General features: G+C 39.3%; 1 protein-coding gene across 2 annotated transcripts in view; it reads right to left on the minus strand.

The window, feature by feature from the left end:
- LOC133638550 (12S rRNA N4-methylcytidine methyltransferase-like) overlaps positions 1 to 27,226 on the minus strand; it is a 223,872-nt gene that overhangs the window by 131,704 nt on the left and 64,942 nt on the right. The window lies entirely within an intron of this gene.

Raw genomic sequence — 27,226 nt, forward strand, 5'->3', positions numbered from 1 at the left:
TCAGCTACAGCTGGGTTCTATTAACACAAATACGACTGTATATACGACGGACACTGCCCTCCAAAATAGTTTCTCTCTCTTTGATGAAATAACATTGGAGGAATTGTCAAAATGTGTAAATGGGACAAAACAAACAACATGTTTACTTGACCCAATTCCTGGGAAACTTATCAAGGAGCTTTTTGTATTATTAGGTCCATCAGTATTAAATATTATAAACTTATCACTTTCCTCTGGCACTGTTCCCCTAGCATTCAAAAAAGCGGTTATTCATCCTCTACTCAAAAGACCTAACCTCGATCCTGATCTCCTGGTAAACTACCGGCCGGTGTCCCACCTTCCGTTTATCTCGAAAATCCTCGAAAAAATTGTAGCACAGCAGCTAAATGAACACTTAGCGTCTAACAATCTCTGTGAACCTTTTCAATCCGGTTTCAGGGCAAATCACTCTACGGAGACAGCCCTCGCAAAAATGACTAATGATCTATTGCTAACGATGGATTCTGATGCGTCATCTATGTTGCTGCTTCTTGATCTTAGCGCCGCTTTCGATACTGTTGATCATAATATTTTATTAGAGCGTATCAAAACGCGTATTGGGATGACAGACTTAGCCTTGTCTTGGTTTAACTCTTATCTTACTGACAGGATGCAGTGTGTCTCCCATAACAATGTGACCTCGGACTATGTTAAGGTAACGTGCGGAGTTCCCCAGGGTTCGGTTCTTGGCCCTGCACTCTTTAGTATTTACATGCTGCCGCTAGGTGACATGATACGCAAATACGGTGTTAGCTTTCACTGTTATGCTGATGAGACCCAACTCTACATGCCCCTAAAGCTGACCAACACGCCGGATTGTAGTCAGCTGGAGGCGTGTCTTAATGAAATTAAACAATGGATGTCCGCTAACTTTTTGCAACTCAACGCTAAGAAAACGGGAATGCTGATTATCGGTCCTGCTCAACACCGACATCTATTTAAAAATACCACCTTAACATTTGACAACCAAACAATTAAACAAGGTGACTCTGTAAAGAATCTGGGTATTATCTTCGACCCAACTCTCTCGTTTGAGTCGCACATTAAGAGTGTTACTAAAACGGCCTTCTTTCATCTCCGTAATATCGCTAAAATTCGTCCCATTTTGTCCACAAGCGATGCTGAGATCATTATCCATGCGTTCGTTACATCTCGTCTCGATTACTGTAACGTTTTATTTTCGAGCCTCCCTATGTCTAGCATTAAAAGATTACAGATGGTACAAAATGCGGCTGCTAGACTTTTCACAAAAACAAGAAAGTTTGATCATATTACGCCTATACTGGCTCACTTGCACTGGCTTCCTGTGCACCTAAGATGTGACTTTAAGGTTTTACTACTTACGTATAAAATACTACACGGTCAAGCTCCTGCCTATCTTGCCAATTGTATTGTACCATATGTCCCGGCAAGAAATCTGCGTTCAAAGAACTCCGGCTTATTAGTGATTCCCAGAGCCCAAAAAAAGTCTGCGGGCTATAGAGCGTTTTCTATTCGGGCTCCAATATTATGGAATGCCCTCCCGGTAAAAGTTAGAGATGCTACCTCAGTAGAAGCATTTAAGTCTCATCTTAAAACTCATTTGTATACTCTAGCCTTTAAATAGACTCCCTGTTTAGACCAGTTGATCTGCCGTTTCTTTTCTTTTCTTTTCTACTCTGCTCCCAACCCGGGGTGGACCGCTAGCCTGTTCATCAGATGGGGACATCTCATCGCTGCTGACCCGTCTCCACTCGGGATGGTTCCTGCTGGCCCCACTATGGATTGGACTCTCGCTGATGTGTTGGACTTTCACAATATTATGTCAGACCCACTCGACATCCATTGCTTTCGGTCTCCCCTAGAGGGGGGGGGGGGGGGGGGGGGTTACCCACACATGCGGTCCTCTCCAAGGTTTCTCATAGTCATTCACATTGACGTCCCACTGGGGTGAGTTTTCCTTGCCCGTATGTGGGCTCTGTACCGAGGATGTCGTTGTGGCTTGTACAGCCCTTTGAGACACTTGTGATTTAGGGCTATATAAATAAACATTGATTGATTGATTGATTGATATATATATATATATATATATATATATATATATATATATATATATATATATATATATATATATATATATATACAAACCACGTTTCCATATGAGCTGGGAAATTGTGTTAGATGTAAATATAAACGGAATTCAATGATTTGGAAATCCTTTTCAACCCATATTCAATTGAATGCACTACAAAGACAAGATATTTGATGTTCAAACTCATAAACTTTATTTTTTTTTTGCAAATAATAATTAACTTAGAATTTCATGGCTGCAACACGTGCCAAAGTAGTTGGGAAAGGGCATGTTCACCACTGTGTTACATGGCCTTTCCTTTTAACAACACTCAGTAAACGTTTGGGAACTGAGGAGACACATGTTTTAAGCTTCTCAGGTGGAATTATTTCCCATTCTTCCTTGATGTACTGCTTAAGTTGCTCAACAGTCCGGGGGTCTCCGTTGTGGTATTTTAGGCTTCATAATGCGCCACACATTTTCAATGGGAGACAGGTCTGGACTACAGGCAGGCCAGTCTAGTAACCGCACTCTTTTACTATGAAGCCACGTTGATGCAATACGTGGCTTGGTATTGTCTTGCTGAAATAAGCAGGGGCGTCCATGGTAACGTTGCTTGGATGGCAACATATGTTGCTCCAAAACCTGTATGTACCTTTCAGCATTAATGGCGCCTTCACAGATGTGTAAGTTACCCATGTCTTGGGCACTAATACACCCCCATACCATCACAGATGCTGGCTTTTCAACTTTGCGCCTATAACAATCCGGATGGTTCTTTTCCTCTTTGGTCCGGAGGACACGACGTCCACGGTTTGCAAAAACAATTTGAAATGTGGACTCGTCAGACCACAGAACACTTTTCCACTTTGTATCAGTCCATCTTAGATGAGCTCAGGCCCAGCGAAGCTGACGGCGTTTCTGGGTGTTGTTGATAAACGGTTTTCGACTTGCATAGGAGAGTTTTAACTTGCACTTACAGATGTAGCAACCAACTGTAGTTACTGACAGTGAGTTTCTGAAGTGTTCCAGAGCCCATGTGGTGATATCCTTTACACACTGATGTCGCTTGTTGATGCAGTACAGCCTGAGGGATCGAAGGTCACGGGCTTAGCTGCTTACGTGCAGTGATTTCTCCAGATTCTCTGAACCTTTTGATGATATTACGGACCGTAGATGGTGAAATCCCTAAACTCCTTGCAATAGCTGGTTGAGAAAAGTTTTTCTTAAACTGTTCATCAATTTGCTCACACATCCGTTGACAAAGTGGTGACCCTCACCCCATCTTTGTTTGTGAATGACTGAGCATTTCATGGAATCTACTTTTAGACCCAATCATGGCACCCACCTGTTCCCAATTTGCCTGTTCACCTGTGGGATGTTCCAAATAAGTGTTTGAGGAGCATTCCTCAAGTGTATCAGTATTTATTGCCACCTTTCCCAACTTCTTTGTCACATGTTGCTGGCATCAAATTCTAAAGTTAATGATTATTTGCAAAAAGAAAATGTTTATCAGTTTGAACATCAAATATGTTGTTTTTGTAGCATATTCAACTGAATATGGGTTGAAAATGATTTGCAAATCATTGTATTCCGTTTATATTTACATCTAACACAATTTCCTAACTCATATGGAAACGGGGTTTATATATATATATATATATATATATATATATATATATATATATATATATATATATATATATATAGTCGAGGTTTCTGTGGTTTATCCGTTATACAGTGCTCAATACCAGAGTAGAGCGGAATATATATTAGGTCAGGAAACTTTATTTAAGTGAAACACTTCAATAAAATCCCCTGAAGAGCAGAGAAACCTGCGAAACAGGCATGTAGGGATGAAATAGCCTCAGTGTTTTTTCCTGACCTAACATATATATATAATATATATATATATATATATATATATATATATATATATATATATATATATATATATATATACATATATATATATATATATATATATATATATATATATATATATATATATATATATATATATATATATGTATGTATATATATTATAGGGTGTGGGAAAAAATCGATTCGAATTCGAATCGCGTTTCTCACGTTGTGTTATTCAGAATCGATTTTCAATTTTTATTTCATTTTTATTTTTTTTATTAATCAATCCAACAAAACAATACACAGCAATACCATAACAATGCAATTCAATTCCAAAACCAAACCCGACCCAGCAACACTCAGAACTGCAATAAACAGAGCAATTGAGAGGAGACACAAACATGACACAGAACAAACCAAAAGTAGTGAAACAAAAATTAATATAATCAACAACAGTATCAATATTAGTTACAATTTCAACATAGCAGTGATTAAAAATACCTCATTGAAATTATCATTAGACATTTATAAAAATAAAAATAAATGAACAATAGTGTCACAGTGGCTTACACTTGCATCGCATCTCATAAGCTTGACAACACACTGTGTCCAATATTTTCACAAAGATAAAATAAGTCATATTTTTGGTTCATTTAATAGTTAAAACAAATTTACATTATTGCAATCAGTTGATAAAACATTGTCCTTTACAATTATAAAAGCTTTTTACAAAAATCTACTACTCTGCTTGCATGTCAGCAGACTGGGGTAGATCCTGCTGAAATCCTATGTATTGAATGAATAGAGAATCGTTTTGAATCGGGAAAATATCGTTTTTGAATCGAGAATCGCGTTGAATCGAAAAAAATCGATTTCGAATCGAATCGTGACCCCAAGAATCGGTATTGAATCGAATCGTGGGACACCCAAAGATTCGCAACCCATACATGTATGTATATATACATATATATATATATTCATAAACATATATTTGAAAAAAAATGGGCATAGTGTCTTCTTACGCCCAAAATGGCTGATTAAAGTTAATTATGCGATGTCTGAAACAGTTGAAAATGTAAGAAAAAGAAGTAATCTCGGGGTGTTTTTATAAATTTATTCGATGAAGCAATTACTTTACAATTGTCCATTATTAAGTAAAAAGTCAAGGGCGGTCATGGGCATGTTCTTGCCGTCGATGCTGGTCAATTTTTTAGGGAATTACAGCAAGTCAGAAGGGCAGTCGCGGCACTTGCCGCGGTTGCCATGGTTAAATTGAAACCCTGGATACTAGCGACAAATCTTGCAACTTTTTCCGGTGCCATTGGAGGCTTTTCTTGTGTCTTGGAGACTTATCGTGTGTCATGGACTACATTTAAACCGCAGGCCAAAGTGGCCCAAATCTGTTTTTGTTTTCCAGCGGACTGTTTACACTGCAAAAATGTGATATTTACCAGACTCCAGTATAAACTCAGTATAAATAATACCTCTTCGGATTGTAAATAATCAAATGTAAATAATCAAATGTAGACACTTTTTCTTATACTTTCTGATCTCTCTCTCTATGTCCACTACTTGCTGTACATATCCTACCAAGTCAGTCCTACATTGTTTCAATGTCCATTTCTCTGATGATGCAAATGTTGATGCTGATTGTTGATGCTTGAAGTGTTGATATCAACCAAAACTAACCCCCCCGCCCCCTCTCCATATCCCACACCCCGGATTGTAAATAATGTAAATAATGTCAATAATTCAATGTATATACTCTGATGATTATCTTGTGTGATGACTGTATTATGATGTTAGTATATATTTGATAGTATATATCTGTATCATGAATCACTTTAAGTGGACCCCGACTTAAACAAGTTGAAAAACTTATTCGGGTGTTACCATTTAGTGGTCAATTGTACGGAATATGTACTTCACTGTGCAATCTACTAATAAAAGTTTCAATCAATCAATCAAAAACACGCAACAGGCCCCAATGTGGCCTCCACGTCACCTGCATGCGCAGTTCGATAAAGTAAAAACAAAGGAAGTTGACTGGATACCGTAAATTAACAAGGAAGTTTTTTACGTGAAAACAAATTAAAGTAATATATTGTAAGAATGAATATACAGTGCAGGCCAAGATTTTGGACACACCTTCTCATTTCAATGTGTTTTCCTTATTTTCATGACTATTGTAGATTGTCACTGAAGGCATCTCAACTATGACACCTGTGATGTGAAAACCATTTCAGGTGACTACCTCTTGAAGCTCATCGAGAGAATGCCAAGAGTGTGCAAAGCAGTAATCAGAGCAAAGGGTGGCTATTTTGAAGAAACTAGAATATAAAATATGTTTTCAGTTATTTCACCTTTTTTTGTCAAATACATAACTCCACATGTGTTCATGCATAGTTTTGATGCCTTCAATTACAATCTACAATGTAAATAGTCATGAAAATAAAGAACACACATTGAATGAGAAGGTGTGTCCTGTACTGTATATAATATAATATATTGGGAGGGTTATAATCTGTTTTATGGCTGTTAAGTAGAGGCAACAGCGTTAGCTTTATTTTTCAACTCACTTGGCAAACATGTAAGCAAATACGCCACAGCGTCAATTCCGATCCTTCAACAATTTCTATTTCTTTGGAATCAAAATATATATTCTTATATTACATATGGCCTATTATTTCCGCACTAATGACTGGGGATTTACGGAAATTTGGCCGTCGAAAATAGACATCCTGTTTCCGTGATGATAAAGTATCCACTTCCGCTGGTTGTGTGACTAAGCTTGCACAAAACTGACGAAAAAGTCACATACGGGTCGCATTTAGACTGAAGTCACATTTGAAAATATCTGATTCCAATTGGATTTAGACTCCTGATGTGGCCTGTATTTGATGCCAAAAGATCAGATTTTAAGCACTTTGTAATGTTAAGACTGGCAAAAAAAATCAGATGTGTGTCACTTGAGGGCAAAGTAAACAGGGGCCTTGGAGACTCTGAAGGGAAAGCCCTCTGCAGTTACTGTCCTCAACGAGCAGTGGGTGCTGCAGTGAGCCCCTCCCCCATTCCAAAGCACTCACAGACGTAACTGTAACTGACGCTGCTGCTGCGCAAGCAGACCGTAGACCCTCACCACTCAAAAGTCCAGACTGCAAATGAAATGCGCGTGTGCAACGCTGTCACTCTTTTGGGTTTGGTTTTTAAGAGCAAGATGTAAATGTAAAAATGTCCTACTGTCATGTCACGCTAAAATAATTCACTGCAACATCCCAATCCCATCGTTCATGTTAATGAGCCAGTCATTAGATGAGAATAATGTCACAACCCTCTAGGCTTTTGATCAAATTTGATTCTGTAATATTGTATTTGATTTGAAGAAAACAAGCTAAAAATCTACAGACGAAAGTTTAACTTGGAACTGTGATTATACTTAGCATTTTTTTCAATTCACTTTTTTTATTTTGTTATTTCTCTCTTCTACAGCATCCAATGCAATCAATTATGCAAATGAGGTGATGAAGTGACTTTTAGGACTGCCAATAGCTACTTTCCTTACTGAAGAGTTGGCAACACTGCTCCATCCACAGTGTGGAACCGTTCCCCTAAACTAATAATAATCACCTCCATTACGGCAAATATACTGGATTTCTTAGTATCTTAAGTATCATTATTATGCATTATTATCACTAGAACACAAGGCTAAACATAATACACCACCAAGAGGACGCCAGAGGCAGGCATGCTACTTTGACGCTTACCTAGCTGAGCTTAACCAAGCTAAGCTTGAAACAATGCCAAGAACTAAGAGCTTAGTAAACTTTTAGAAGTGGAGATAAAACCATGTTGCAGCAGAAAGTGAGCAGTTATTAACAGGAAATTACCAAGTAGATTCTAGTAGAGTGTAGAGCATGAGTGTCAAACGTATTTTAGCTCAGTGGCCACATGAAGAAAAGTCTATTCCAAAGTAGACCGGACTTGTAAAATCATGGCATTCATCCATCCATCCATTTACCGGTATTCATTTTATATCATTTTGGGAATAATAACTTAAAAATAAAGACCACTTTAGATTGTTTCCCAGCAGGCACAAGACATTAAAACAACGTTGAGAACGTGTTGACTTAGGTCCTGACGTCGAGCAACTCAAACCTAACTTTGGAACAACAATCTTTTTGATGATGTTTAATCAATGTCAGGTTCTGACGTTAATTTGACCAGTTGAATTTTGGTCATTTCCCAACCCATTGTTGTTTAGAAGTCAGAGGTTAGTGCATGTGCCTCACAAAAGGAAGGTCTTAGGTTCAATCCCCGGGCTCTGTGTCTTTCTGTGTAGAGTTTGCATGTCTCCCCGTGAACTGCGTGGGTTCCCTCCGGGTACTCCGGCTTCCTCCCACCTCCAAAGACATGATTGGCAACATTAAATTGGCCCTAGTGTGTGAATGTGAGTGTGAATGTTGTCTGTCTATCTGTGTTGGCCCTGCAATGAAGTAGCAACTTGTCCAGGGTGTACCCCGCCTTCCGCCCAAATGCAGCTAAATAACAAATAATAAAACTTTTCTCGGTATCAAATACAGTCCGTGCACGTCGCAGCCATCCGTTTTTCATTTGGAATAGAAAAATTGGTAACACTTTAGTATGGGGAACATATGAACCATTAATTAGTTGCTTATTAACATAGGGTTAGGGTAAGGGTTAGGGTCAGGGTTGGGGTTGGGGTTGGGGTTAGGGTTAGGAAGACTCATAGTTAATGGCTTACTGGTTGTATAATAAGGCCATGCAGAATAAGGCGTTAATAAGTACTTAATAAGGGCCTAATAAGTAGGGATGATGTTTGATAAGAAATATTGAGTTCGAGCCTATAATCGAATCCTCTTATCGAACCAATTCCTTATCGATTCTCTTATCGAGCCCAGATAGGTTGTTGTATATGGAAAAAAAACACAATATTTGGTTTAACAAATCACTTCACATTCTCTACTGCTCGCTACTATAGTATTACCATATCTGAGTTATTGTGCAGAAATGTGGGGAAATAACTACAAAGTGCGCTACATTCGTTAACCGTGTTACAAAAAAGATCAATTAGACTGACACATAGTGTTGGATATAGAGAACATACAAACACTTTTATTTATTGAGTCAAAAATATTAAAGTTCGATGATTTGGTAAAATTGCAAACAGCTAAAATGATGTGGAATTAAATGATGGAATGGATGAAGTAAAGAAGTTAAACATTGTACTGATATGATCCAGTTTAAGAGGTTGTTCAAATGAATAGTGCTTACAAAGTACAAAGAAGAAGAATCATGAGAAATACTTTCAACCTTATTGAAAATAACATATTCTTCATCTCAGTATATTAATAATGACTGAACTAATTAATTACATATTACAAAACTGTTGTATATCCTAATACACAGATATGTTATTATAAAAAGGTCAGTAAATGATGTATATATTTGTAAACGCTATGAAGTGGGAAAGGGGTAGGATTAAATAAGCTTTACTTCTTCCTACTCCTGTAAAGTGAAATGATATGAAACTGTGATGTATTATGATGTGGTCGGATCATGTTTTGTTTAGTTATGTTCTGTTAGTTTTAGACTTCCTTAGTTGTTTTGTGCACTTCGGGGGTTTGTTTTAGTCACCATGGTTACTTATGATTTTCACCTGCCTTGTACGCGCACCTGTTGCTCATCAGAGACTCTATTTAAGCCTGCCTTTTCCGGTCACTCGTCGTGGCTTCATTGTTTGCATTTGCAACAGTTACGTTGGCATTCTGATTTTCGAGCTCATGATTCCTGTGCTAAGTTACCTTAGCTTCTAGTATTTCTGTGCTAAGTAAGTTTTTGCTTTAGCTTCTCGTGCGAACGGCACGCTTTCCTTTTGTTTCGTTCCTGTCTGTTGTAATGTATGATTTATGAGAAATAAATCATCTCCTACCGGCACGCTTTCGTCCGGTGCCGTCAGTTTTGCGTCCTGGGAACGAACCGCAGCATGCTGCACCCCACCGTGACAAATGACTGAGCTATGTGACGTAATTTCTTGTGATGTCTCACGGGGCATTCCTTGTCGGGACAGGATTCGTTCCAAGTGATTCGAATAAAGAACCAACTCTTTTTCTTTACTATAGTGGTCTCGATAACGGGTACCGGTTCTCAAAAAGGGATTCGAGTCCGAGGACTCGGTTCTTTTCTTATCGAACAACCGGGAAAACCGGTTTCGAGCATCATCCCTACTAATAAGTACTTAATAATGACTAATTAACAGTCAATATGTTACTAATTTGCATGTTAATAAGCAACTAATTAATGGTTCATATGTTCCCAATACTGAAGTGTTACCATAACAATCCTTTTTCCCTGTTTTTTTGGTTTGATAATAAAAAACGGAAAATGGATTGTTATCCATTATCCCAATTTACTAAGCTGCTTGAAAATCGAAAAAGGAATTAAAACAGCGAGTGGAAAATTAGTTTCTCTATTTCCCCGTTCAATGTTCGAAGAAATGGTCGATTGCACTTGCGCGGTGTCTCTTTTCCGTATACTCGTCAACAACACAAGAAGAAGAGGGACGTTTGTCTGCTCGATAGAGAACCAATAAAATGTGTCACTGTCCATGTCTCTGGACATTAAAGTATTGAAGGAAACTCTTGACCGCGACAAAATTGTTTTGACAACCCTGACACTGCTTTTGTCTTCTTCTTCTGTTGTTCCAGGTCGCTCACAGTACCTTCCGTTCATTCACTTTTAAAACCACAATAGGACTCCTGCTGAACAAAGATTTTACCATTATGCTAAAAACACGCTAAGCGCAAAGGAAAAGCTAAAATAGTGCTTCCGGTTCAATTTGTCCTCACACAGATAACCACGCATTTTTGCATTTTGGATGAACATATATTCGATTTTTGTGTTTATCTGGAAAAATTAAAATACATAAAAGGAAAACAGCACAAAATCCAATTTTATGGCAATATTTTCATGAAAACCAACCCTTTTTTCTTTGTTTTAAAATCTGCCATATAAAATAAAAATCGAAAAACGGCCCTAATTTTAGTTTTTGATTTGCGTTTCAGAATTGGAAAAAGAACGACCGGAAGGTACACGGACCCTTCCAAAATTGGATTCTGTGCTGCTTTGCTTTTATGGATTTGAATTTTTCCCAGATAAACGCAAAAAAAAATTGCAATAATGTGTGGTTATCTGTGTGATGACAAATTGAACCGGAAGCAGTATTTTAGCCTTTCCTTTGCGTTTAGCATGTTTTGAGTCCCACATGTAAAAAAATTCATTAAATAGTTGTCCAACTTTTGTTTCAGAAATGAAAATAGAAAAAATGGTCCGAAACTTGTTTTTAAGGACTCCTGCTGAACAAAGGTGTTACCGTTGTGCTAAAAACATGCTAAACTCAAAGGAAAGGCTAAAATACAGCTTTCGGTTCAAGTTGTCTTCACACAGATAACCATCGATTTTTTTGTTTATCTGGAAAAATAAAAATCCATAAAAGGAAAACAGTACAAAATCCAATTTTACGGCAATATTTTAATGAAAATCAAACCCTTTTTGTTTGTTTTCAAATCAGCTATATATAATAAAAATCGAAAAACGGCCCTAATTTTATTTTTTGATTTGCGTTTCAGAATTGGAAATAGAATGAACGGAAGGTACACGGACCCTCACAGATGAGGATCCTGTAAAGAGACATGTGCAATCCACAGGAATTGTTTTTCACTTGTTGTTTAAATTCCCATTTTCGATTTTCAACAATCAACGATCCATTTTTTGTTGTTGTTTTTTTTTGTTATCATTAAACCAAAAAACAGGAAAAGTAGATTTTTATGTTAAATGATTTTTCTGTTCCAAACTAAAAACATTTGGCCGCGATTTACACGGACTCTATTAAAGAGAGTTGAGTTACACTCTGCGTCCACTTATCCCTTTTTTTACACAATTTGGGGCAGTGACGGTGCCAAAGCACGAAGTCTTCGAAACAGAAGACGTAAAACAGTTTACGTTTCATCTATGTCTAGGGGGAGGAGTTGCAGCTCTGCTTTTGTGTACCTCTTGCTTGGTCCCTCTATAAACTGTTTGCTTGCCTAACAGAATTACTATTGTGACAGCCATTGGATTTATTTAAAACAGCAGTTTTGTTCATGAAAAATTGCAGCTCATTTTTACACTTTTTAAACTCATCTCGTAGAGCGCGGGCCATACAGATTAAACCTGTTTGCGGGCCTGTTTGCCATACGTTTCACATCCCTGGTCTATAGCGAGGATATTATAACAACTGTTGCTGTGTTATCATTTTCACAGTGAGTACAGGACATGTAAGAGGAGGTCGATCAATCCATAAATCGGTGGTGTTGATATTAGGGGTAGTATCAGTATATGATCCTAGAGCAGGGGTCTCAAACTCATTTACCAGGGGGCCACTGGATGCAGAAACTGGGTGAGGCTGGGCCGCAAGAAAAGATTTCTTAAAAAAAATCTGACATGCACTTTTTAATGAATTCACCTTCTTTGAATGGCTTTCCCGCCCTAGCAACCATCTCACTCACCATGTAGCTAGCTTTGACTGCTGCATCGCTCTTTTCGCTTGCTTTCTTGACGAAATCTTGTTGCCTCAGTAGACTGGTTTTAAAATTTGCAACCCGGTTCACTCTCTCATCTCCCTGGTATTTTGCATACTCCTCAGCATGTCTAGTTGTACAATGACGTTTCAAATTGTATTCCTTATGCACCGCAACTTTCTCTGTATCAACTACAGAAAAGAGCTATAAGGATTATTCATAAAGTAGATTACTTAGAACACACTAACATATTATTTATTAATTCGGGTTTATTGAAATTACAGGAGATAGTAAAGTTACAGACATTATGTGTCATGTTTAAGGCTAAAAGTAAAACATTACCAGCAAATTTACAAAAAATGTTTGTCATCACTTCTGAGAATGAAGAGCATAGAAGAAAAGGTAATTTCCAACATCAGTATTCAAGGACAACTTTAAAACAAATGTGCATATCAGTGGTGGGGGTTAAACTATGGAATTCTCTTTACAATGAGATAAAAGATTGTAAAAATATATTCCAATTGAAAAAATATATAAAGACAGAACAATAAGATCATATGGACAGCCATAAGTGTTTACATTTTGCTTAATATTTATTATTTTACTTATTTTTTGCCTGGTTTTGTATTTGTTTTGTATCATCCTGTGAAGTCTCAAAGGTGTATATTACTTCTTTTGTTTTTTTTCTTCGGTTTGTACATCATGAAGTTTTGCACTTCTTGTGTTTTTTTGTGTGTTTTTTTGTTTGTTTTCGTTATATTTAGATGTAATTGTTGGTTTATATGATATCATTAAGTAAGACTACGTATTATGTTGAAGGGGGCAGAAAAATATAAGATTTTTCTTCATCCTGCTCCTTTTCAGGCATTGGTGTGTAAATGTATAATTGAATAATTGAGGTATAATTGTCTATCGATCAAAGATGCACATCAATGAAGGAGATAAATAAAAATGAAATGAAATGAAATAAGACACGTCGGGGTGCCCCTGTGCTCAACAAAGAAATATTGCATCAAAAATCGTCTCTGTCTGGAGCCAACGGGAGAGGGAGGGGGGGGCGGCTCGCCGTGGAGTTTACAGTTACGGTAGCACAATTAGCCCCGAACGGGCTAACATCACCACTAACGTGTTACACGTCTGATTCGCCCAGCGACTCTCTGTCGGAGTATCAGCGCTGGGGTCCAGTGCACCACACTTTTGTATTGTCGCTCGGTCCTTCGGCGGAGTGCTCGTCTTCCCCGCCCGGACTGTTTACAACGGGGGCGGGAGCGAGCAGGCGGGCGAGCGACGGAGGCAGGGAGGGAGGGAGGAAGAGCGTGTGCGAGTGTCGTGGAAAAGTGGCAAAATGTTTCTCTGCTTGCATCACGCAAGTGACGTCAATGCATACTTGCCAACCTTGAGACCTCCGAATTCGGGAGATGGGGGGGGGGGGGGGTCGTCGAGGTGGGCGGGGTTGGGGGTAGCGGGGGTGTTTTTGTAGCCCGGAAGAGTTAGGGCTGCAAAAGATTCTGAGTATTTGTTGTGTTGTGTTTATGTTGTGTTTAGGTGTGGATGTTCTCCCGAAATGTGTTTGTCATTCTTGTTTGGTGTGGGTTCACAGTGTGGCGCATATTTGTAACAGTGTTAAAAAATAAATAAAATAAAATATGACCACCCTTAGTGTGACATGTATGGCTGTTCCTCAAGTATGTCTTGCAATAACATGCGTGTGTCTGCAGAAGCCTCATACAACATGTGTCTGGGCCGGCACGCTGTTAGTATGGAGGAAAAGATGATGCGGTGACAGTTTCTAGAGGACATTTAAGGCAGTGCCATCACTGCACGCCCTCGCCACACCGTGATTGGTAGATTCCTTCAGCTCCGCACACAACGCTGTCAAGCGCCATTCATTTAAAACTTGCGGGCCGCACTAACATTAAACTTTCATATTAAGGTGGGGGCCGCAAAATAACGTCTCGCAGGCCGCGTGTTTGACACCCCTGTCCTAGAGTGATCAGATCGATATTTTCATTTCCCAAAAAAAACGTAAGTTTTATGTTGTTTGTTGTGTTTCTTGATGTTTACGAACTCAGGGAATAATTCCCTAAACACAGGAGGTCTTAGAGCAGGGGTGTCAAACTCATTTTAGATCGGGGGCCACATGGAGAAAAATCTACTCCCAAGTGGTACGGACTGGTAAAATCACAACATGATAACTTAAAAATAAAGACAACTTCAGATTGTTTTCTTTGTTTAAAAACATTCTGAAAATGTACAAATCATAATGTTGTTGTTTTTTTTGCACTTACATGTTATAATGTGTGGAGTTAATACATGTGATCGGTATTGGCTGATATCATTCATGGATGATCGGTATCGGAAGATCCGGAACACCCTTAGTTATTATATCCTCCTGAGAACCAGCATCCTCTGCAGTGGACATTCATTTTTGGTCTTTTGTCAGAGAGACACATTTAGAAAAAAAGAATTTAGCAGTTATGCAAAACACAAATATCAAATGAAGAGGCCGCAGGTTCCCAAAAGGATATTCCCCGGATATGAAATGTTTGATACCTACTTAAACAAATAACTCAAAATGACATTTTGTTCTCTAAAAAAGGGCATGTAATATCTGCCTTTCCCAGCAGAGGGAATAGGAGAGTCAGGAGTAAAGTGAGTGGTGCAGCGTGTCAATGAGGTTACAAGGTGGTCTAATGCAGGACACACTTCAGCATGCACCTCACAGCATTCCTAATGAAATGCTACTTCCCAAATTGAACAGCCAAATGCATGATGGACTTTCTCTTGGTATGTTATGAAAAAAACCCTGTAATATTTACCACTGAAATTTACGGGGAAAGTTTGAAAGCATGTTTGAAAGAAAGAAAGGCACACGGTTATCATGGAAACAGAGGCCTCGCCTCATGTCTGTCTTATGGTTGAATTCATTAAGAAAAGGGGAGCAGGAACCTGAGAGAAGCCAGAGTACTCACCTAAATCCTACCTGTGACTCCCAAGCCCAGGTCAGTTACAGTGAGAGATCTAAAATGTCATTGAGGGGAGTTTTTACAGATCTTGTTACACCAACAGACAGACCATTAGGGAGACAGAGACACAGGTGCAGGATCGCTTTTCTTGTCGCGTCCGTTGCCATGGCACAAGTTAAGCTAACCGGTTTGCATTTCTTCCTCTGGTATACAAAGTTCACGGCGAGACACAAGTGTACAGGAATTGGTTTGAATTTTGAAAATATGTGTGTGTGTGTATGTATATATATATATATATATATATATATATATATATATATATATATATATATATATATATATATATATATATATATATATATATATATATATATATATGTATATATATATATACACAAACCCCGTTTCCATATGAGTTGGGAAATTGTGTTGGATGTAAATATAAACGGAATACAATGATTTGCAAATCCTTTTCAACCCATATTCAATTGAATGCACTACAAAGACAAGATATTTGATGTTCAAACTCATAAACTTTTTTATTTTTTGCAAATAATAATTAACTTAGAATTTCATGGCTGCAACACGTGCCAAAGTAGTTGGGAAAGGGCATGTTCACCACTGTGTTACATGGCCTTTCCTTTTAACAACACTCAGTAAACGTTTGGGAACTGAGGAGACACATTTTTTAAGCTTCTCAGGTGGAATTCTTTCCCATTCTTGCTTGATGTACAGCTTAAGTTGTTCAACAGTCCAGGGGTCTCCATTGTGGTATTTTAGGCTTCATAATGCGCCACACATTTTCAATGGGAGACAGGTCTGGACTACAGGCAGGCCAGTCTAGTACCCGCACTCTTTTACTATAAAGCCACGTTGATGTAACACGTGGCTTGGCATTGTCTTGCTGAAATAAGCAGGGGCGTCCATGGTAACGTTGCTTGGATGGCAACATATGTTGCTCCAAAACCTGTATGTACCTTCCAGCATTAATGGCGCCTTCACAGATGTGTAAGTTACCCATGTCTTGGGCACTAATACACCCCCATACCATCACAGATGCTGGCTTTTCAACTTTGCGCCTATAACAATCCGGATGGTTCTTTTCCTCTTTGGTCCGGAGGACACGACGTCCACAGTTTCCAAAAACAATTTGAAATGTGGACTCATCAGACCACAGAACACTTTTCCACTTTGTATCAGTCCATCTTAGATGAGCTCAGGCCCAGTGAAGCCGACGGCGTTTCTGGGTGTTGTTGATAAACGGTTTTCACCTTGCATAGGATAGTTTTAACTTGCACTTACAGATGTAGCAACCAACTGTAGTTACTGACAGTGGGTTTCTGAAGTGTTCCTGAGCCCATGTGGTCATATCCTTTACACACTGATGTCGCTTGTTGATGTAGTTCAGCCTGAGGGATCGAAAGTCATGGGCTTAGCTGCTTACGTGCAGTGATTTCTCCAGATTCTCTGAACCCTTTGAGGATATTACGGACCGTAGATGGTGAAATCCCTAAATTCCTTGCAATAGCTGGTTGAGAAAAGTTTTTCTTAAACTGTTCAACAATTTGCTCACGCATTTGTTGACAAAGTGGTGACCCTCGCACCATCCGTGTTTGTGAATGACTGAGCATTTCATGGAATCTACTTTTATACCCAATCATGGCACCCACTTGTTCCCAATTTGCCTGTTCACCTGTGGGATGTTCCAAATAAGTGTTTGATGAGCATTCCTCAACTTTATCAGTATTTATTGCCACCTTCCCCAACTTCTTTGTCACGTGTTGCTGGCATCAAATTCTAAAGTTAATGATTATTTGCAACAAAAAAAAATATTTATCAAATTAAACATCAAATATGTTGTCTTTGTAACATATTCAACCAAATATGGGTTGAAAATGATTTGCAAATCATTGTATTCCGTTTATATTTACACCTAACACAATTTCCCAACTCATATGAAAACGGGGTTTGTATATATATATATTATATATATATATATATATATATATATATATATATATATATATATATATAGCGTCTTGTGTTTTTTCCTGATCTAACGTATATTCCGCTCTACCCCGTTATTGAGCACTGTATAACGGATAAACCACAAAAACCTCGACTATATCTATATATGTAGATATCTATATATGTATGTATATATCTATATATATATATATGTATATATATATATATATATATATATATATATATATATATATATATATATATATATATATATATATACACACTACCGTTCAAAAGTTTGGCGTCACATTGAAATGTTCTTATTTTTGAAGGAAAAGCACTGTACTTTTCAATGAAGATAACTTTAAACTAGTCTTAACTTTAAAGAAATACACTCTATACATTGCTAATGTGGTAAATGACTATTCTAGCTGCAAATGTCTGGTTTTTGGTTTTATATATATATATATATATATATATATATATATATATATATATATATATATATATATATATATATATATATATATATATATATATATATATATATATATAAATTATAAATAAATATATATATACATATATATATATATATATATATATATATATATACACACATGTATATATATATATATATATATATATATATATATATATATATATATATACTGTATATACATATATATATATATATATATATATATATATATATATATATATATATATATATATGTATATATACACTACCGTTCAAAAGTTTGGGGTCACTCAAACAATTTTGTGGAATAGCCTTCCGTACCCTGCCTTCCGCCCGTGTGCGGCTGGGATAGGCTCCAGCACCTCCCGCGACCCCGAACGGGACAAACGGTAGAAAATGGATGGATAGTGACAAATACTTGTATTTTATTTTAATTTGAGCAAGCTTTAAATAGGGGAGTAGATTAGTGTATTGTCAAATGGTATAACCTGTCATATTCAATTTACAAAAACAGGACTAACACATACAGTTAAATTCATAGGTGTTTGTTTTGTCTACACATAACCACAGTGGCTATGATAAAAAGCGATCAATATATGGTCAGGAAAAAAAATGAGTGCCTTGATTTTCACGAACTCAAATACTTGGATGAAAATCCTTGCAGTCAAAGACTGCTTGAATGAAGTCTGGAGCACATAGACATTAAATACAAAACCGTTATAATTCCTTAGTTATTCTTAAGTAATCAAACTGCACAAAAACTGAAGCAACTGTTCCCATAGGAAATAATGCAAATCGAATTAATTATTTCCAGAAACAAAACACATTTTATAGAGATTAAATATAGTTTTATAGAAAACAATGTGAAATTAATTTAAATAGCAAATTAAATGGATAAATGAACATTTAACATCACTTTTACCGTAAAGGAGACCTGTGAAGATTTTCGTCTATTCTGACTAGTGTTGTCCTGATACCAATATTTTGATACCGGTACCAAAATTATTTTTTTACTTTTCCGTACTTTTCTAAATAAAGGGAACCACAAAAAATTGCATTATTGGCTTGATTTTAACAAAAATTCTTAGGGTACATTAAACATATGTTTCTTATTGCAAGTTTGTCCTTAAATAAAATAGTGAACATACAAGACAACTTGTCTTTTATTATTAAGTAAGCAAACAAAGGCTCCTAATTTAGCTGCTGACGTATGCAGTAACATATTGTGTCATTTTCCATTCAATTATTTTGTAAAAATTATTAAGGACAAGTGGTCGAAAATTAATTATTAATCTAATTGTTCATTTACTGTTAATATCTGCTCACATTTTCTTTTAACATGTTCTATCTACACTTCTGTTAAAATGTAATAATCACTTATTCTTCTGTTGTTTGATACTTTACATTAGTTTTGGATAACAAATTGGGTATCAATCCGATACCAAGTAAGTTACAGGATCATACATTGGTCATATTCAAAATCCTCATGTGTCCAGGGACATATTTCCTGAGTTTATAAACATAATATAAAAAAAACAAAAACGAAAGAAGATGTACCGTACAACCCTAATTTTGAAATTTTCTGATGTTACAATGTTGGATACTTGTGTTAAACAATGCCAAAGCGTCAAATCATATGGTTCATGCATTATGTCATGAGCTTGCCCACGGTTTTGAATGTCTCTGCCTGTGGGATTTTGCAGCCTGGCTACAAGGTGACATTACAGCAAGGTGGACATACTTTTTTTATGCACATAAAGTAAAGCTATCAGCCAGAGGGTGGGGAACTTTGTATGAGGCCAGTTGAGTTTAAAGAAATGCAAGAGAAGGTAGGATCAATTATTATTGTTAGCTAATCTTGGCATGGATATAATAACGCTGACTTGTGACATGCACTGACGTAAATGATGCTAAAAGCAGGTTTTTTTTAATGCAGCACATAAAAGACCTTAGATAACGCCAATTCATGGCTAACATTTATTGCGCTGCCTTCAGCTGCATGTTGTGTCATTACGTCAATATTTATGATTCTGTTTACAAGATGTACAACAATACAGGTAACCCATGGTACGATCCATACCTCAGTTTTAAGGCCATGATTTGAGATCTTTTTCGTTACATTTTGTGGGGATCAACAGAAAAAATGTTTTCCCTGTCAAAGTTCTTTGGTTATTTTGTTACTATTAAAAACTGCATTTTGCAGTATACAAAGAATCCCTTGTGTACTGAATACTGTAAAACTTTTACTTTGCCAAGCCAGTAGCTTGGCAAATGGCAAGAAGTTTTTTTTAATGAAAATACATTAAAGGGCATTTAGAATTTGAGATGCTGTAAAATAATGTATACCAACACACAAAAGAAGTTTAATGATTACTTTAGGAACAAAAGTTTTTTTTTTTATCCACAAACTCAAAAATGATTTTAACAAGAAGTGTCTGTATGGTTTTTAGTTATACAATCACAGTCAAAAGTTTACATACACTTTTAAAGGACATACTGTCATGGCTGTCTTGAGTTTCCAATACTTTCTTCAGTTCTTATTTTTTTGTCATAGAGGTATTGGAGCACATACTTGTTTTGTCACAGAAAACATTCATGAAGTTGGGTTCTTTTATGAATTTATTATAAGTCTACTGAAAATGTGACCAAATCTGCTGGGTCAAAAGTATACATACAGCAACCTACATGATCAATTTTGGTGATGTAGAAAAGTTACAATCAAATCAAATTAGCTTCATGGCATGGCCTCTTAATTTCATGTGAGTGATTATGATTGACGACACCTGTTGACTTCTCTGAGCCCATTTAAATAGGGCTCATGTGATGCAGTCATTAGACTCGGTTACAAACGCGACAATGGGAAAGTCAAAGGAACTCAGCACAGATCTGAAAAAACGAATCATTGACTTGAACAAGTTAGGAAAATCACTTGTAGCCATTTCAAAGCAGCTTAAGGTCCCAAGAGCAACTGTGCAGACAATTGTTCGTAAGTATAAAGTGCATGGCACAGTTTTGTCACTTCCACGATCAGGAAGAAAACGCAAGCTATCACCTGTTGCTGAGAGAAAATTGGTCAGGATGATCAAGAGTCAACCAAGAACCACCAAAAAGCAGATCGGCAATGAATTGAAAGCTGCTGGAACACAGGTGTCAACGTCCACAGTCAAGCGTGTTTTGCATCGCCATAGACTGAGAGGCTACCATGCAAGAAGAAAGCCCATGCTCCAGAAGCGACACTTTAAGGCGTGTCTAAAGTTTGCTGCTGATCACATGGACAAACATAAGACCTTCTAGAGGAAAGTTCTGTGGTCAGATGAAACAAAAATCGAGCTGTTAGGCCAAAATACCCATCAATATGTTTGGAGGAGAAAATGTGAGGCCTTTAATCCCAAGAATACCAATCCTACCGTCAAGCATGGTGGTGGTACTATTATGCTCTGGGCCTGTTTTGCTGCCAATGGAACTTGTGCTTTACAGAGAGTAAATGGGACAATGAAAAAGGAGGAATACCTCCAAATTCTTCAGGACAACCTAAAATCTTCAGCCCGGAGGTTGGGTCTTGGGTTCAGTCGGGTGTTCCAACAGGACAATGACCCCAAACACACATCAAAAGTGGTAAAGGAATGGCTAAATCAGGCTTGAATTAAGGTTTTAGAATGGCCTTCCCAAAGTCCTGACCTAAACCCCATTGAGAACATGTGGACAACGCTGAAGAAACAAATTTATGTCAGAAAACCAAAAAATTTAGCTGAACTGCACCAATTTTGTCAAGAGGAGTAATCAAAAATTCAACCAGAAACTTGTGGATGGCTACCAAAAGCGCCTTATTGCAGTGAAACTTGCCAAGGGACATGTAACCAAATATTAACATTGCTGTATGTAAACTTTTGACCCAGCAGATTGGGTCACATTTTCAGTAGACCCATAATAAATTCATAAAAGAACCAAACGTCATGAATGTTTTTTGTGACCAACAAGTATGTGCTCCAATCACTCTATCACAAGAAAATAAGAGTTGTAGAAATTATTGGAAACTCAAGATAGTCATGGCATTATGTTATTTACAAGTGTATGTAAACTTTTGACCACGACTGTATCTGGAGAGTTGAATCAGAGCAAACAAACAAAAAGTGTGATTAAAAAATATTTAGAGAATTTTTTTTTTTTCTTGATTTAAACTACATTGTTCTCCCAGTCAGGGTCAATAGTTAAATCACAAAGACATTCTGTGCCTGCCTGCGAGTCCGCTTTGAGGCCAGGATTATCGCACGCAGTCAGTGTAACTTAAATCTGTCACTGAATTCAATGCACTTTGTAAATATTATGTTTCAACTTCCATGCTAGTGTTGGCCATATTTCTTTATTTTGTTCTTCTGGGCTTCACTTCCAGCTATATGAGGGGGAAGTGGCACAATGGCGCAACGGTGATTGGACATTAATTACGTCATGAGTGTCAGGTTTGTCCCTGACAGTTTGGTTATGTTTTAGGTTTTCCCTCTGTCTTTATTTCCTATAAGCGCTCTTATTTTGGTTCAGTTTCCTGCTAGTCTCCCTGAGCACTGTTCCCCTCAGCTGCGGCTGATTGGCACCTGGCCACACCTGGTGTCAATCAGCCAGCTGCTATTTAGACCTGCTTTGACCTCCAGTCAGTGCTGGAGTATTGATTGTTGATGTCAGTGTCGCTGTTTGCTGTAAGCTACTAGCTGTATGCTGCGGACTGTTTGCAACTTCATGTCTTCTGCTTCCTGTTTGCTGGTTCCTGTTCGCTGTTTCCAGTTTACCTGTTTTCCTGGTATACTGTTTCCTGTCTTCAAGTTCCGGGTTTGTGTTTTTTCTTAATTTCATGGACATTAAATCATGTTTTCCTGTACCATGCCTGAATTTGCACATTTCCTGATGTCATACAGGGAAGAAACCTAAGATGAGTCTGCTTTAAGTCTTTCCTCTCCACTTCACTTCCTGTCCGATTCACTTCAATGTGAAGAAAAGTGAAGTGAATTATATTTATATTGCGCTTTTCTCTAGTGACTCAAAGCGCTTTACATACTGAAACCCAATAGCTGAGTTACATTTAAAACAGTGTGGGTGGCACTGAGAGCATGTGGGTAAAGTGTCTTGCCCAAGAACACAAGGGCAGTGACTAGGATGGTGGAAGCAGGGATCGAACCTTGAAACCTCAAGTTGCTGGCCCGGCCACTCTACCAACCGAGCTATGCAAGGCACCACTATATTTGAAAACATGTTTAAAATAATGCTATCCTGTTATCTTCCTAATGAGCAACCTGTATTAACATATTCCGGGTTAGAGCACAAAAATATAAAGATAAAAAAATAAGTCTTACCAGCCATTAACACTGCCACACACCACTGAAAATGGTGTACCACAAGACTAAGTGCTGTGCACTTTGCTGTTGTCAGTTTTGTATGATAACTTCCTTCTGTTATTACAGCATTACAACACCATAATAATATGTGTAAAAGGCCGCTTTGGGGTAAGCCTGACCAAAGGTGATGACAGGCCAATCGTTTGGAATGGGATTCAGCAACTGACTGCGTGGTGCACAAGTAACAACCAGATGCAAGCACATGTCTCCATCAGTTCCTTGAATCATTGACTCTAAATCAGGGATATATTTGATGGGGCACTTTTCCCATCAGGGATAGATTTAATGGGGCACTTTTCCCATTTATTATTTCTTGGCATCCACTTCACCAAAGAGCTAACATGATCCCTGAACTCCTCCTCCCTAATCAGGAAAGGCCTAACAATGTCTTTAGAGCTTAGCAAGGCTTTCTAAAGCTCACCTGTATCCCTGGATACAGCTGAACACAAAAAGAAGTGATGGAATAACCATTGTGTCATTAGGAGTATACTCACTACGGTATGACAACTACACTGCAAATCAGTCCGAAAGGCACTCGACTGGGTGTTATTAACTGAAAGGACCGCCAATCACTCACTCAACACTGCACTGACATCATCCAAAGATGAGATGGAAAGATATAAAATAGATTAAGTTAGACCTAAAGGTTGTACTAACTCAAGGTTTAAAGGGACCTATATGCAAAACCAACTTTTTTTACATATTGTTACCTGCTTTTGTGTATTTGGAATCAGCGTAAGTCTAGATAACTTAAAATCAAACCATGGAGGCATGGCGGAGATATTTATAAAACAATCTTGCTTTCCTTCATACTTTCTCCAAACGAGCCGTTTAGAATTTGTCCCATTTATGTTTTTCCTTTGCTGACGTCAGCTCAGTCAGTCAGTGTTGAACATCAGTGGCTGACAACATCCTCTTGTGGTTTTTCGTGACTCATCTGGTGGCTAAGGAGTCCATTGCATGAGTGACATCTTCTGTGGCAGGCCAGACACTGGTGGGCTGTGCCGGTAAAGGTGCCGCTGCACGTTGGTGTCTCTGAGCACAATGTTCTGCAGCAGTGCGATCGTACTTGTTGTCGAAGTGCCACATACCATCCTTGAAGGTGACTCACCAGTTGTCTCTGTTGGCTGCAAGGGTTTCTAGCCTGCTGAAGGGGATACTGCAACGCTAGAGGCTGGCCTTGACATGGTCCTTGTAGTGTTTCTTTTGGCCTCCCACACTCCGGCAAACTCTGACAAATTGGCCATACAGGAATCAGCGAGGCAGACGGTTGGTGGGTATCCTGATGACATGGCCAAGCCAGTGGACTTGACGGTGGAGGAACAAAGACTAAAGTGATGTAATACCTGCTCTTCTTCTGATCTCAACATAAGTCAACGTATCCCACCGAGGATCGGCTGGAGTTGTCTGATGTGGAAGAACTCCAGGAGCTTGACGTGTCAACTATAAGGAACCCACGCTCCACAGCCATAGAGGAGGGTGGAAATGACAACTGCATTGTAGATAGCGATCTTGGTGCTGGTGGTGCTGGTGGTGTTGGTGAAGACCCGATCGTTGAGACGAACAAAAGAGGCTGGGCAAGGTTTGATGCAACGCTGGATCTCATCAGACAGGTCGCAGGAGAACTGTAGATCGTAGATTAGCTCCAGAGAGATCTTTGTCTTGTCCTGAAGACACTGCAGGTTGAAAAGATTGCCGTTGCGGCAGTACTGGAGTGGGACACTGTCGGCGGGTGGAGGTCACCGAAGCCAGGACGCAGCCCTGCCTCACGCCGACGTCCACAGTGAAGCTGCTCGACTCAGCACCTGCCATGGAGACTCAGGCACACATACCATTGTGAAACTGACCTTTTGGATGGTCGGGAGTGTTGGTAGATGGTCGATGATGATGGGGTCGGTTGTGTTGATCTTGCTGAGGAGCTCTCGCAGAGCTCTCGATCATCCAGTCTTGTCCTTGATGTGGGCACCATCCTTTCTCCTGACTGGCTGCAGGGAGCACTGGGTCAGTCCGTAGACCATCTTGGTGACCTCATAGAACCTCTCTGCATGTTGTAGTTGTCAGCCATCACTGGACCTGTTCACGGAGGATGATGAAGCGCTCTCGGCGAAGAGAGGATGATGGGTTCCGGAGGAAGGCAATGTTCCAGCGTTCTTGTCTCTGATGAGGGGTCGGATATGAGCTGCGCTCTCATCAAACAAGTCCTGCTGAAGCAATATCATGCCACTCAGCCATGAAGGGGGAAATGGTCTCCGAAGGGGTGGAAGGAAAATCAGAGGGCAGGGAGTCAGCAATGACACGTCGCAGCTCTCTTCTGGTGGCGGGGTACCGAGCTGCAGACACCTTGAGACAACGCTTCGGCTTCTGACATCTTGCTGGTGGTCGCACGATGAGCCGAAGGGTTGAGCAGGTCAAGGGGTAGTCAGTGGAGCACTCAGTACTTCGCATAGCATGGGTAAGGAGCCCATCTCTAGGGTCACACCTCCTGACGATGACATAGTCAATAGGTACCAATGCTTAGACCTCGGGTGGATCCAAGATGTCTTAAACATATCCTGGAGCTGAAAGATGGCGTTGGTAATGGTAAAGCCCAGCTTCGACCACAGTCCAGCGTGGGGCGTACGCGCTGACGAAAGTGGCAAAGCGACGCTTGGCTAGCGGGAGACAGAGGGTCATGAGACGCTCATCGACGGTAGTGAGTGCTTTGAGGATGTGACACAGGAATAAGGTTTTGATGGTTCCGTGGATGCAGTGGGCGTCATCGGGCAGGCCTCTCCAGAAGAAGGTATAACCTTTACTTACCATCCTCAGGGGATCCATCTTTGGGGAATTATCGTCTCACTGAGAACAGCGATGTCAATGTTGTAATGGGTGAGTTCGATGGCGACAAGGGTGGTGCAACGACGAGGGTGATCGCTTGCGACAGAGTCCAGAAGAGTCTGGACATTCCAGGTCGCGACCATGAGGGGTTGCTGTAGTTTACTCGTGTTATTTTGACCGCAGGAAGTGAGGGTAGCTAAGGCTGTCTACCCAGGGAAGGTTGAAGGTTGAACAGGCAATGTTTGGGGCACCTTTTCTAGGCCCCTACTCCAGTGGAGGTGAGCACTGCTGATTCTGAAGAGGGCTGCTCAGTCAACCCGGTAGCTGCGGAAGAGAGCTAATGTTCTAACCCCAGCTCTCAGCGATGATTTAACTGAGGCCGCCTACATGCAAGGTATGGGCTAGAGGCATTCAGCCCCATCCAGATCCTGCCCACGTCACCCATAGCCCCATCGCCACAGGGCTTGAAGACACAAAGAACAGAGAAGAAACATGTGCTAAAGAGGCTTAGAGTGGTAAGGGGCGCCCGCCGAGGAGCTTGGTAGCACAGGAGAAGACTGTGACGACCGGCTTGGTGGTTGGCTGCAGCGTCCTGCCGGAAAACTCCGCTTCTATAGGTTCGTCTTACGCAGGGTCGCAACGCAGGTTTTATCTGTCGGGGGTTGTCCTTCGCCTTAGGCGGCTGCGCTTACCAATCTCACGGGCTCCATCTGCCTTGGCCACACCACAGTATCTTCTGGCTGGTACATCGAAAACTGGCACCATGGCATTTTCATTCACAACCTGTTTGCCGTGACTTCACGTAACCCTCAAGGGAGGCTAAGTGGGTACTCCGCCTTGCCCAAGGGTGTCCCATAGGCTAGCGAAGGGAAGGAGGTGCCTTTCTTCTCCTGTTGATATGGGGGATACCCTACTACCCATCATCAGTTAATACTTCTATATATAGTAAAGTTTTACCCAAAGACCGTTGCGCAATTCCACCATTTTAATCCAACCCTGTAGTCAATAAGCTCCTTTTTTGTTTCTCTGTGCCACAGCAAAATATCAGCCGGCACTCCTTAAAAATTAAGGTTTTTTTATGT

This window comes from Entelurus aequoreus, linkage group LG02 (assembly GCF_033978785.1).
Source record: "Entelurus aequoreus isolate RoL-2023_Sb linkage group LG02, RoL_Eaeq_v1.1, whole genome shotgun sequence".
NCBI classification, from domain to species: Eukaryota; Metazoa; Chordata; class Actinopteri; order Syngnathiformes; family Syngnathidae; genus Entelurus; species Entelurus aequoreus.